Raw genomic sequence first — 15,116 nt, forward strand, 5'->3', positions numbered from 1 at the left:
ATTTCAAATTTTGAAGTTTTAATCTGCCAGGAAGTTTCATATCAGCGCACACTCCGCTGCAGAGTGAAAATCTCATTCTGGAAACACCCCCCAGGCTGTGGCTAAGCCATGTCTCCGCAATATTCTTTCTTTCAGGAGTGCTAGTTCTGCAAGGTTTCGCAGGAGAGCTTCTGTTAAGGTTGGAAGGTAGGAGACGAGGTACTGGCAGAAGTAAAGCTGTGAGGACGGGACGTGAGTCGTGCTTGGGTAGCTCAGTTGGTAGAGCACTTGCCCTCGAAAGGCAAAGGTCCCGAGTTCGAGTCTCGGTCCAGCACACAGTTTTAATCTGCCAGGAAGTTTCATCCTGATTTAGGTTTCCCGTGATTTCTCTAAATCGCTTCAGGCAAATGCCAGGATGGTTAATTTGAAAGGGAATGGTCGATTTCCTTCCCCATTTTTCACTAACCCGATGGGTCTGATGACCTCGTTGTTTAGTCCTCTCCCCTAGATCAACCAACCAATCTCCTATCACATTCTGTAATGTGTTATCGATATCAAACATTGACATACCATACAGTTTCACCTATACAGAATTTCTCACATAATTTACATTGAATTTTAAATGTCCATCGATTTGAATATATGGTTGGTTTTGTCAGTCCGGAACGTAGGAGTGTTGGAAGATTGTGTCTTGTCTGATATGTAAATCTTATGTTAGTGTACTTCAGTAATACGTTAATTGTGTCATCGTTCCTAAATATGTAGCTAGTAAATATATAAATTTTTGTTTGTTGGTCATTTTTTGTCAATGTTATTTCTTTATGTGGGGTTGATTTTATAGTCTTAGTGCGCTTATCGTCTAGTTATGTAACAATTTTGCAAGTTATTTTAGGATTTTTATCTGTTTTGTGTGGTGTCTTGTTCCAAAGGCAGATTTGTTAATTGAGAAATCATAGCATGAAAATATGCGTATTTTTGTGATTCTGGATGACAGGAATGTACAATAATGTTGTTTTCTGTAATCGGTATCCGATAAATCTCGAATTTGTGTGCATAATTGACGTTGTTTATGGTCAAATCCAGGTAATGCATTGTTCTGTTATTTTCCAATTCTATTGGATATTTTCTTTTTGTGATGCAGATTGTTGAGAGTACCAAATACTAGTTGATTGTCTTCATTGGCTCCATCTATTAAAATCAGTGTGTCATCAACGTATCTATAGTAGTATAGGATTTTGGAGATCATTGTGTTTGTAGTGCGAAAGAATTTCACTTCTAAATTGTTTAATAAAATGCCCGCTATCAAACCTGCAATGCAGCATCCCGTAGCTGCGTCATCTGTTTGAGTATGAAATTTACCATCAAACCGAAAATAATTTTGTCTCAGTATTATGATTAATAACTGGATAATCACATTGACACATGTTAATCTGGTTTTTCTGTAACTTAGCAAATTGTTTTCTATTATGGCAGATGTTTCGTCAACTGGAATGTTAGTGCAGAGATTTGTGATATCAAATCAGACAAATTTTCTGGTTTTGGGGAATTTTATGTTTTTTACTTTTCGTGCTAGTAATCTACAATTTTTTGTTGTGTAATATTTATTAAAAGTGTACAATTTCCTTAGAATATTGAGCAACTTTTACTAAGCAGGTATGTTGGACTATTTATACTTATAATTACATTTATAACTTAGAAGAGAATTTCTTTCTCAACACAAACACAATACTCTCCAAAATCCTATATTACTTTGGATATGTTAATGACACACTGATGTTAAAAGATGGAAATAATGAAGACCTCCAACTAGCACATAATATTCTCAGAAACCTGCTCCCCGAAATAAAATTCACAATAGAACCGCAGAATAACAAAACAATTACTTGCTTGGATTTGACAGCAAAAAGCATCGGTTATTCACACAAATTCGAGATTTATAGGAACCCGACCACAACTGACAACATTATTAACGCACATTCCTGTCATTCAAAATCAGAAAACTAGGGATATTTTCACGCTTTTTAATTAATCGGTTAACAAACCTGCCTTAGGAACAAGACATCGTGCAAAACCAGATAAAAATCCTAAAATACGTTGCAGACTGAGATGAGTTTGATCCTAGAATTGTCACATACCTATACGATAAACGAATTAAACCTATAAAATCCACCATACGTAACGCTGACAAGAGAATTTACAACAAAACCAAAAGTTTTACTTATATCCGCTGCATATACCTCATAATATTAGCGCATTACTAAAACACGTTAACATAAAATACCAGATACGACACAATCATCGAACACTACTACACTCTGGACAAACAAAACCAACCATATATTTAAATCAAGGCATATATATATATATATATATATATATATATATATATATATATATATATATTTCATTTGTTCTTTTCTAGGAATAAGGAAAATAAGCAAACTAAGAAAAAATTATAATACTCGTATTTTTTCTCATAACGTTCCGAGCGTACAGCATTATTGTTCTGCTAGACCACGTAAATCCCACATTTTAGTAAGAGACACTCGATGTACTCTAGACTGAAATTTTCACTCTACAGCGGAGTGTGCGCTGATACGAAACTTCCTGGCAGATTAAAACTGTGTGCCGGGCCGAGACTCGAACTCGGGACCTTTGCCTTTCGCGGGCAAGTGCTCTACCAACTGAGCTACCCAAGAACGACTCACGCCCCATCCTCACAGCTTTAATTCCACCAGTACCTCGTCCCCTACCTTCCAAACTTCACAGAAGCTCTCCTGCGAACCTTGCAGAACTAGCACTCCTGGAAGAAAGGATATTGCGGAGACATGGCTTAGCCACTCGATGTGCTTGCCAGTAATAGTACCATACGTATTAGCTGACTTATACCCACACTGGTAGAACGGAAAAGATAAACCGAAAATAAACGAAAGCAGGCTGCGCACTAGATACGAAATAATGCGCCTTTACCCAGCCCCGATTATATGCCTCCTAAAATATGTTTCTGACACCAAGAACCTTGTATTAATGCTTCCTGAAGTTGGAGCATGCATCTCTGATGTGCCACATACGACAATTTTTATCATTTACAGTGAATGACTTAATTGTATAAGAAATGGATAAGATTATTCTCCGTTCATCCAAAATACACATCGTTATGTCCATACCATAGCGTTTAGCAACAGCACAGTCAGACAGTTCTCGCGTATAAAAGTGGTTGAATATTTCTGAATGCCCAGGTGGGAATACTATGGCCGCAGACTCACACGCGTTCTGCAGCCACACCAGGTTTCCACTTTTTCCCTTTTTTGCTTTCCGTTCACACGCTCGACTTCCTCGTCCATATATGCGCGAATTATTAAAATTAAAATCCGAAAGTACATTTTTTTTCGGTGATTCGCGCACAAAGAGACGGACAGCCAAGCCACTAATGCGCTCCATTATTCAGGAACAAAGCAACCACCTACGTAGGTTACTGGATTACGCAAAAAAGGCGTACTGTGCGAATAATGCTTAATTGCTAAACTCACTGAAACAGACTCAAAGCTAGTGAGACTAAAAAGCTTTTTTTTTCCTTAGCTTCCATTAATTTAGCCAGATTACAGGCAAATGTCTAAATGTTAAAATCAAAGCGTCTGTAAATGTTTTTCACATCTGTTCCATCTTTTTTTTGTTACAATACACATCAAAATGATTTTCTGCTGAAACGCAAAATGTCCAATGAACATCTCACCTTTTCGAAACACGTGTCATGTGAATGTCACTACATACCTGTAAGGCAACTGCGATGTTCATTCACTTCGTCCTGAAAGTGCACTTAGTAGGATTATAGCGATTAGAAGTTGTTTTGTTTTCTGCTCGTGTGTAACGCCTATAAGGAAGGAAATATAAATTTTTATGCCGCCTTGTTTACAAGATCATTAGACACCGCTGACAAATTTTGGTTGTAGTTAGTTAGTTGTTACGTTTCCCATTGATCAATATCACGTAAACCGCTATGATGTGGAACGTGTCAAGCACATAATAAATGCACAAGTGGCTCAAGGTTCTTTTCCATAAGAAAAACTTAAAATTTTTATTACCTAAACCATTCCCTTAAATCCTTCATGGCACAAAATTCATATATTGTACCCAAAGATTTATTTATTCCTGTTCAAGAATCCATCTGTGATATAGAAGGAGTTGTCAAGGAGATATGATTTCGCTTTATTTTTGAAACTATTACTACTGTCTGTCAGACAGTTTATTTCATCCAGTAATTTATCGTAAAGTTTTACAGCAGCATATTTTACTACTTTCTGCGCGAAAGATAGGCTAAGTAGGGGATAGTGTAAGTCTTTCTTTCTTCTGGTATTATAATCATGAATGTCACCGTTGTTTTTAAACTGGTCCCTGTTGTTGAGAACAAATTACATTGGCGAGTGAGACTGTTGTAAGAATTCCTAACCTTTTAAACAGATGCCTGCAAGATGTGCGACTATGAGCCCCACACGCTATTCTAACCACTTCCTTTTGGGTAGTGAATGCTTTTTGCCTAAGTCTTGAGTTACTCCAAAATATTATTCCGTATGACAACAGAGAGAGAAAGTACGTCATCTTACTAATTTCTGTATCCTCAAAAGTGGCAATTATTCTGATTGCAAATGTTGCTGAACGTAGTCGCTTTAGAAGATGCAAAATATTAATATTCCAATTACGATTCTCATCTATATGTACATCCAAAAACTTAGAATGCTCTACCCTGGCTTTTGACTTCTGTTAATATGTTATACTTATTGAAGGAACTGTACTCCTTGCAGCAGGAAATTGGATATACTGTCTTTTTTTTTTTCAAAGTTTAGAGCAAGCCCATTCGCAGAAAACCAATGAATAACATTTCCTAAGACAATATTTGTATCATTTTCTATTGGAGTTACTTTTAATGGATTGAAAATGATGCCTGTATCATCTGCAAAACAGTGTAATTTAGCTTATTGTTTCACATAATAAGAGAGGTCATTCACACATATCCAGAACAGAAGGGAACCTGTGATCAATCCCTGTGGAACATCGAATGTAATTTCACCCCAGTTAGATGAAGTGGCAAACTTTCTTAACTCACTTAAACAATATAAAAAAAATTTCTTCTTTTGCTGTAGGTATGACTTGAACCACGCATATGCTTTCCATTTATGCCATAGAATTTTAATTTCTGTAACATGATGTCATGTTTCACATAATCAGATGTTTTGGATAAGTCACAGAAAATTCCTATTGCTGACGTTTTACTATTTAAAGACTCTATTATGTGGTCAGTGAAACTGTATAATGCTGTCTCAGTGGAACAGCATTTTTGAAACCCGAACTGTGATTTACTAAGTCTCCCATTACTGTTGAGAAGGCTAACCACTCTTGATAACATTACTTTCTCGACGCTTTTTGAAAATGCTGTAAGCAAGGGTACTGGCTGGTAATTATTGACATCTGTGCTGTCCCCTTGTTTGTAGAGAGGCTTGACAGTGGCATATTTTAGCCTGTCTGGGAAAACGCCTTGAGTTAGTGATACATTACGTATGTGACTCAGAATATGAACTGTAAGTGCTCCACATTGTTTTAATATCTTGTTAGAGATGTCATCTACTGGAACAGAACATTTATTTTTCAAAGATTTGATGATTTTTCCTTATTTCACAAGAGGTTTTCAGGTCAAAATTAATCTGGGTAAACTTTCTCAAAACTGATTCTTCCATGCACTGCTTGGCTTTTTCTTTTGTACTGTTCTCACCAAGTTCTTCACCTACGTGCAACAAATGGTTGTTAAATACATTAAATACTTGTATACTGTCGGTTAAGATGAACTCCTTCTCTGTAATAGTAATACTACCTACCCAAGAGGATACTTTTCCTGTCTCCCTTCTAATAACATCCCATACTGATTTGATTTTATTGCCTGAGTTGTTAATTTCATTTCTAACACATATATTTCTTGATTTTGTGACACCTTTTCTCAGTATGTTGGAATAATTTTTATAGTGTACAATTACTTCTGGGTCTTTACTAATTCTTGCTGTCTGATTCAGTTTTATTTTTCTTTCTGAAGACACTTAATACCTATATTAATCCAAGATTTCTTTGAAAATTATTTGGTATTACATTTAGTAATTTGTTTGGGCAACAATTTTCAGAAAGGGATATAAATTTATCAAGAAATAGGTTGCATTTATCATTAGCATTTGGCTCATTGTATACATCTCCTCCGTTAACATCTCTTAAACATTCTCTGAAGTTCTCTATAGATACTGGGTTCAGCAACCTTGCACTTTTACTTAATGGTTTCTGAACTGTACACTCTGCTAGGTTTTGTAAGTTAAACAGTTGTGCATCATGGTCTTTTAATCCATTTATCACAGAGAAAGCATGTATTAGTTTTACATCCTCTTGCTGTACGAATACATTATCTATTAGAGTACTATTATTTAGAGCTATACTTGTAGGGAAATTGATCACTCATTCTAAGTTATAATTCATTAATAACACTTCCAGTTCACTTTTCCCACCAGAATTGTTTTGAAAGTTAAACTGAATTCACCACAGATTAATAACTTCTTCTTTATGTCTGACAGACAACATAATAGGCAGTCAAACTTTTTTGAATAGCTCCTAATCTCCTAATGGGGACCTGTACACTGTTGCTAATATCAACACTACATTGTCTACCAGTAGTTCACATGTACAAACTTACAAGTGCTGATCGACATAAAATTTGCTTACTTCTACAGTTTTTATTTATGCCCCTCTTTTGTGTAAATGGCAACCTCTTCTTTTTCTTTGCTAGATCTGCAAGTATAAGATGCTAAATTATACCCATTTATACTGACTCTTTCCATCCCCACAGTTGCATGGCGTTCAGACAAACAAACTGCATCATCTCATTCATATTTTTGAGATCATGTGAAAACACTAACAGCTCATCTAGTTTATTTTTTATTCTCCTGATATTTTGGAGGATTAAATTGATACTACCCTTAGCTTTATCCCTATTTAATGTACGTAAAGCTTCTTTTATTCTACTTTTGTTGATTGTATAAGCATCAGGAGGGAAATGTGACACGACACCCAGTTTTTTTATTGCTTCTCTGACGAGATACGTCCAATGCAGTACGTTCTTGTACTAACCACATCCATCGAAACTATCACCGACGCCGAATCATCTTAGTCATTGTTTCTAGATTACAGTTTTAACTTGAGTAATGTATAAGGCCACGGTGGACATTAACAATTTTTAGTGTGCCGCTAGCCTCAAATTGTCTTTGCTTCACAGGTATCACAGTACAATTGCTTGAAAAAAAAATAATCATTTTTATTATTTCACTGCCAAAAAAGTACAAAACCTTTTGATTTATATTTTAAAATGGATTCGCATCTGACTGACTTGAATTACTGATGGACCTTGGTCATATGTTGAGTTAAATTTTGCCACACACTTTGACAGTAAAACTCCGCTGGTGTGAAAAGACAAGTAACTTTTTCCCACTTATCCTAGATATTTAGTCTTACATTGGTCGTATTTCTGTCATTTAATTACTGAACAATATTTATTATTGACCCTCCACCATTAAATTATATACAAAGGAAATCTTGGTGAATTATGGACTATTGTTCGTTATGGTATAGTACTGACAAGGAGAGGAGACGACGTTGAGATCACAAATTTACTTCAGACCTTGTACACCTTTAGTAGGCCATTGAAGCAACATACTCTGCAAGTAGTAAGGTGTAGTACTCTGGCAATTCAGAGAAAATCGCAAGAGAAGTTTTACACGTCCATTATGTAACTGATATGTGTGTGGGTTGACATAGAACGTTACAGCTCATGGTGGTCAAGTGGTTAGCATTTGAGCTACGTAAGACGAATGTGTATAAGACGACGGATCGACTTAATTTTTAATCTATATTTTTTTTCATCATTGATCATAGTATTTAACTTATATGACATTTAAGAGGTACTATAATTAAAAAACCCACGTGTATTTGCATGAATTTTCAGTGAATTTTATGTTATTTGAGTACACTCTACCTTTAATTAAAATTATGTTTATAACCATCCACAAGGAAATGAAGAAACACGTAGAGTTTTCCTGAAAATCTATACCTGTCGTCATTTGCGAAAGCCCTTATACATGCAGTCAGGTAAGGTACCTGAAACTACTTTGCGTTTCGACGCCTCGAGCTGCAGACACAGAGGCTGGCCCCATTTGGTAATTAACCTGAATAATGGTGAGAGGTTGCCGATGTTGGAAGAACGAATAGTGTGGGTCCAAATTTTTTGAATATCACAGAATTTATACTTGTACCAAAAATGAAGGTTTGAGCTGGAGCAGAACCGTCTCGTTACACACGTTCGTTTTGCGAAGCTCAAACACTGACTTGACCACCATGAACTGTAACTTCCTGTACCAACGCACAGTTACATAATAGACACATAAAATTTCTCTTGTGATTTTCTCGGAATTGCCAGAGTAGAGCACCTTACTACTTGTACAGTATGTTGCCTTAAGGGGCTCCGGAAAGGCTCAAAATCATGAAAAGTTCAATTTTTACTTTTTTGCGTTTTCTGAATCTGCAGACTATTACCTTTTAATAGATATATAATTTATTCAATTCCGAAGACTACAAGTATTTTTAAATTTTTTTTGAAATGTGTTCTACATGGGCGTGACCCACTGTGGCGCTGTTAAACTGCTGTCAAATGGTGTTATTATTAACGTCCGTGTTCATCAGGTACATTTTAGTGATGTGAGATAAAGTATGTGTTGTGGCTAACCTGTGATGGTTCAATATATATCGCTGGTGTGATTGTCGATTGTTTCATGTTTATTTACTCTGTCGTTATCTCGAAAATATTCGTAATTAATTCTGTTTCTTGAGTCTCTGTTTTGTTGAATTATAATAATGAGTAAAAGTCAAGTTATTAGAAATCCTCTGAAGGCTTTTAAGAAAAGGAGAAATGTTGGAAAGCCAAAGGTATGTGTTATTACTGTAAACAATAAAGACGATGAAAATCCCCAACATAGCTTGTGTCCCAAAGAAGAAGACAGTTGGTGTAAATTAACAAAGGATTGTGGGCGCTGATGACCCCGCTGTTTAGCGCCCGTAAACCACAAACACACACACAACAAAGGATTGCTAACTGGTGAAGTGTACACTCATAAGCATAGTCTGCCTCATGCAATAATGGAGGTGATAAAACCTATTTTCAGAGACTTAGCAGCACCTGAACTGTTGAAAAAGTGTATTCACGGAAAAACTCAAAACCCCAATGAAAGTGTAAATAGTGTTATATGGTCGAGAATCCCCAAGACTGTATTTGTTGGAATAGAAACACTTCACTTTGGTGTTTATGATGCTGTTGCGACTTTCAATGATGGCAACATTGTAAGGTGCAAGGTATTTAGAAATATGGGAATGAAGATAGGTTCTAACATGGTACGAGCGATGCTTGCTTTAGACAAGGAACGCCTTCTGGCTGCAGACAGGGCTGTAAAGAGTCTAGAAATACAAGCAAGAGTAAACAGGAGGAGGAACAAGAGGAAGCTGGAGGACGAGTTTGCAGAGGATGAAGATAATCCATCCTATGGACCTGGAATGCACTAAAAAGTTAATCCAATCTTTGTCGCTCGATTCCCAAAACTTTTATTTTCTCATACTAATTACATGTTTTCTAAGGATCTTCCAAACATATTTGTTTCAAACTTTCAGTAAATGTTACACAGTACCTTCTGCATAATTTAACACAGCCTTTTTCCAAAAAACTGTATATTTTTGAATATATAAATAAAAAATTGCAAAAAAATGTTGTGAATTTTCATTACAATTGAAAAAAAATCATCTTTAATAACTGAACTAAAATTTTGTAAAATCCCTGTGTTAAGTTGTAGCCCATATTCCAATAAATAATCTGTAAAAAGTTCAACATCCTACCTCAAATACTTTGTGAGGAAAGATGTAATTTATAAGCGTTATTTTAACATTGCAAGTATAGGGCGTTCCGGATCCCCTTAATGGCATGCTAAAGGTGTACAAAATTTGAAGTAAATCCGTGATCCCAACGTCGTGGCCTCTCCATGCGATTCATAGGAAAAACTTTCATAATACCACTAATTCACGATTCATCTTCAACCGACAATTCCTGCCTAAAAGTTATGAAGCCAAAATTAGAGGAAATGCTACACAGTTCTTCCACGTTTATACCCACCATTAAAAAGTAAACTATATCCTTTTCAGGGGTTAAAAATGTAAAAAAAGAAAAAAAACAGAAAAAAACTCAGGTACGTAGGCCAAAGTGATATCTCACAGTGCGTCATATGGGCATAGCATCTGGCGTGATGGTATGGGGTGCCACTGAGTGCACAAAGCCATCACCTTGGCTCGTGTACTTACAAGGGAACCTCCCCATCGCACCCCCCTCAGATTTAGTTATAAGTTGGCACAGTGGATAGGCCTTGAAAAACTGAACACAGATCAATTGAGAAAACAGGAAGAAGTTGTATGGAACTGTGAAAAAATAAGCAAAATATACAAACTGAGTAGTTCAAGGGAAGATAGGCAACATTAATGACAATGGGAACGCAGTTGCGCCGTGGTCTCGTAGTAACGTGAGCAGCTGCGGAAAGAAAGGTCCTTAGTTCAAATCTTCCATCCAGTGAAAAGTTTAATTTTTTATTTTCAGTTTATGTGACAAACTCTTATGTTTTCATCACTTTTTTGGGAGTGATTATCACATCCACAAGAAAACCTAAATCGGGCAAGGTAGAAGAATCTTTTTACCCATTCGCCAAGTGTACAAGTTAGGTGGGTCGACAACATATTCCTGGCATGTGACGCATATGCCGTCACCAGTGTCGTATAGAATATATCAGATAAGTTTTCCTGTGGAGGAATCGGTTGACCTATGACATTGCGATCAAATGTTTTCTGTTCCCATTGGAGAGGCACGTCCTTACGTCTACTAATCGCACGGTTTTGTGATGCGGTCGCAAAACACAGACACAAAACTTATTACAGTGAACAGAGATGTCAATGAACGAACGGACAGGTAATAACTATGCAAAAATAAAGAAAGTAAAATTTTCAGTCAAGGGAAGACTTGAACCAAGGACCTCTCATTCAACAGCTGCTCACGCTACCACGGGACCACGGCGCTCCTACGCTCACTTTGTCCAATATGTTGCTTATGTGACCCATGAACTACTCAGATTGTATATTTTGCTTATTTTTTCACAGTTCCACACAACTTCTTCCTGTTTTCTCAGTTGATCTGTGTTCAGTTTATCAAGGCCTATCCACTGTGCCAACTTATAACTAAATCTGGGTGGGGGGGGGGGGGGTGCGATGGGGAGGTTCCCTTGTTAGACAGCGGCAACTATTTTTCTGAAGTGTTGAGACTGGCGATTATAGCCTTGCTTCGACGTCTCTGTGGAGTTAATCACATTCTTCAGAAGTCTCACCCATAGGAAACACTTTGTCATGAGTCGTGAACTGACTGTCTTGCCACGACTGACACAGTCCGCAGCTCGTGATCTCGCGGTCGCGTTCTCGCTTCCCAAGCACGGGGTCCCAATTTCGATTCCCGGCGGGGTCAGGGATTTTAAGCTACCTCGAGATGACTGGGCGTTTGTGTTTTCATCATCATTCATGAAAGTGGCAGGATTGGTCTGAGCAAAGTTTGGGAATTTGTACGCGCGCTGATAACCGCGGCAGTTGAACGCCCCACAAACCACTCATCATCATGACCATTGACAGAAACTATGACTGACAGTGCAGAGCTGAAACATTATGGAATGACGGACCCATATATTCACCGCTTAGTCTGACTAAATGGTTAGCCTGGTTAAAGACTTTCCCGGAGATGACTGCTCTGCATTATAAAAGTACGTTCTGCGTATAGCTTCGGGATGGGTGTGCCTGCTTGTACTCTTCCTCTAAGTAAAACTCCGTTACTAGCTATCTGTTTTGGTATTACAGTGTTAATGGCTAGTAGTGTAGCTACTCGGCCTCGATAAGAAAAACATCGTCTATTTAGAGCGCCGATGGCTTGATGCCCCTAGTCTAGTGCAGGTGTACACTGAGGAGTGATGCCTGCTGGAGGCTGGTGGCGATCTGTCAGTTGCGGTGAGTCGATAAGATGGCGGATGACGACCTGCATTGTATGACAACTCCAGTTGTGAAGTGCGACTACGGTGGCGGGGTTCCAGCACGATTAGCGTTCAAACGGACAATCCAAGACTGAGGTGCGTGCATTGTATTGTAGCGGAACCACCGTTTAGAATAGGGAAAGTTAGTTTTGTGCAATATTCTGAGCACAAGTTACAGCCAGGTGCGGGCCGGATTGCAGTGAGTTACGCATACCTACAGTTGCGAAGTAGAATAGAGGCCACAGGACCGTCAAATTTTGAAAGAGTATACTTAGCAATTATGCGTGTCGCAAATCATAGGCAGAAGGGGCCCACTGGCCAACCTAGCGTGTTATGAGTACATGACGCGAAGCGATGCGTATGGCAAAACAGAGGCGCACAGCTGCGTATAAATAGGTGTGTGTTTCTAACAAGATTCATTCAAGTGTGACAGCTTGTAACCTCCCCGCAAGAAATTTGAAGAAAGTCAATGATTATAAAAAAATGTGTGCCAAATGTTGTCTTCCCACAAAACTGAATAATAAAAATGAGCCAAGCGTCACCTCCTTGCAAAATTAAAGAATAATAATGGCCAAAATGTAAACTCCCCACAAAATTAACGTTAAGATGATTGCTCATTAAACCCACAATAATATTAATTAAATAATGAACCATGAACTGAATGTAACATCTCAACACAAATAATTAAACCTGATAAATCTTTTAAGGGCAGCAACGCTGACCTTCGGCCCTGTGAAATAATTAAACCTGATAAATTCTTACCTCAGTAAAACTGCATCTATATCTGCTCTTATTTTTCGGCACAGTTCCGTGCAATGCTGGCCCACATTTAATTTTGATTCTTGGAGGGAATGCATAGGAAATATTCTTTAAATTGAAATGAATCTTTTTCTTCAAAAGAGTGGAAAAATTCTTTAAAGTGAAATGATTACTTTTCTTTAAAAGATTTACTTTATAAAAAAAAATTATTTTTGGGGCATTTCTTGAACAAATTAATTACAATTACCATACATTACTAGATGTGCGCAATGCTGCTTCATTACCTTCTACAACAATACTCATCGTCCACCACAATCCTGACCAGATTCGGAAGAACAGCACGCCGTCGACGCATGGCGACGCCTGCTCAGTATAACCGTCCACTCGCTATAACTACTGCTGACTGACTGCACACAACTGCACCAGACTGCTACTACTATCCAACTGTCGACTCGCGCGGTCAAGCGCAGACTAGCAACGATAAAATAACTCTCTGGTCAGAGATTCTGTCATGCCTCGCCATCGCTGGTAATGAATACATACGTGTTTCAAGCTCTCCTGGACGGCGGGGCATGTCACACCACCAGCTACACGCAGCAGCAGATGGGGCGCCAGCCTTCCAGTCCACGGCAGGTCGCTTGAACGACCATCTGAGGCCGAAGCATGGTCCGTAGCCAGCCAGTGGTAGACCGCTCCATGGTTCGCTACCGCGGGCAATCGTCCTGGCTTCCAACACAGGCTGGAGGCATCCCGAGGTGAGGGCCACAGATTCGGACTCCGGATCATGGACACTTGTCGCCGCGATCTTAGCCACACTGGCGAGAAGCACGCAGCTGACCACCTGCGGCTTACACCGAGTGGCGCCGAGTCGGCAGGGATGCAGACTGCTGAGTCAACTGTCGGCATCCTGAAGATGCTCCAACTCCACTGCTGTACAAGGCCGACTCACAGCAGTGCGTGCACGGGTCGCTGAGGCAGCCATTCTGTGCCAAGCCATTTCGCAGACAGGAAAGTCGTGTCCTCAGCACTGTGGGACACAGTGACACGGATCGAGAGGAATGGGGGCACTGTAGTTGGAAACAATAAATCACTTGGAAAGCTTGGACGAGTCTTAATACAGTGCCTTATACCTCTCACCGCTACATTTGGTGTTGCTGTTACATTCGGTGGCATAAGTTGCCACTACAGTATGGTAAGGAAATAAAGATTCAGCGGTCTGTTGCGCTGGATCCAGTGGATACGATGGAAAGGAGGGACTAGGACCGCGAAGTATCTGCATTTAGACTGCGCCCATCGACTGGTGTGTCCGTTAAGCGCTCGGGAACAACGTCAAATAACGCTTGGCACATGATCTGCTTCATTTGGCATTTGAAGCTAAGAACCAAACGCCTCACGTCGCCTGTGGACTGTGCCAGTTGCTGTTGACATCAGCGACGCTTTTGCACTAGCATTTTGATGTCTTTATCCATTCGTGACAGTTGTGCTTTATGATATGCCAGTGACAAGCATATCTCACAATTATGAGTCGTACGCGGTATGATGAATAAGCACCTGCGATCTGAGAGTGAATACCTGGTGCCTCGTTTTTCATACTTAATAGCAAAATGTCATTTACTGCTGATAGTTGGTACGAATGGAGAAATAAGTGTGAAGGTTTACCATCCCATCGGCAATGAGGTGTTTGAAGATAGAACACAAGCTCAAATTACGGGAAACATGGGTCAAAAGTTCATAAAACCTATCCAGTCTTTGGGTTACTTGTAGGGAAACATAGAAAATCCAAATGCGTGGCCGGACAGATGTTTCAGCGGTGATCCTCCAGAAATCGTTTCCGCTGTGCACACCACCGTGCCACCCCATTCTTTGACGTCAGGATACTATCAGATGTCTATTGTTTTCTCACCAGTTTGATGCAGGACCGCCACGAATTCACGAATTCCTCTCCCGTGCCAACCTCTTCATCTCATAGTAGCACCTACATCCTACGACCGTAATTATTTGCTGTATATATTCATCTCTGTCTACCTATATGGTTTTTACCAACACAGCTCCCTCTATTACCATGGTAGTCATTCCATGAAATATTAACACATGTCCTGTCATCCTCTCCCCTCCTCTTGTCACTGTTTTGAATACGTTCCTTTATTCGCCGATTTTGACGAAAATCTCCTCATTATTTACCATGACAATACATCTGGTTTTCAC

General features: G+C 39.0%; 1 protein-coding gene and 1 non-coding gene across 2 annotated transcripts in view; both read left to right on the top strand.

The window, feature by feature from the left end:
* LOC126259187 (uncharacterized) overlaps positions 1-15,116 on the top strand; it is a 1,151,483-nt gene that overhangs the window by 830,344 nt on the left and 306,023 nt on the right. The gene's annotated exons all lie outside the window — the stretch shown is intronic.
* Trnas-cga (transfer RNA serine (anticodon CGA)) lies at positions 240-314 on the top strand. The gene has a single exon. It is a non-coding gene; the product is annotated as a tRNA-Ser (tRNA).

This window comes from Schistocerca nitens, chromosome 5 (genome assembly GCF_023898315.1).
Source record: "Schistocerca nitens isolate TAMUIC-IGC-003100 chromosome 5, iqSchNite1.1, whole genome shotgun sequence".
NCBI lineage: Eukaryota > Metazoa > Arthropoda > Insecta > Orthoptera > Acrididae > Schistocerca > Schistocerca nitens.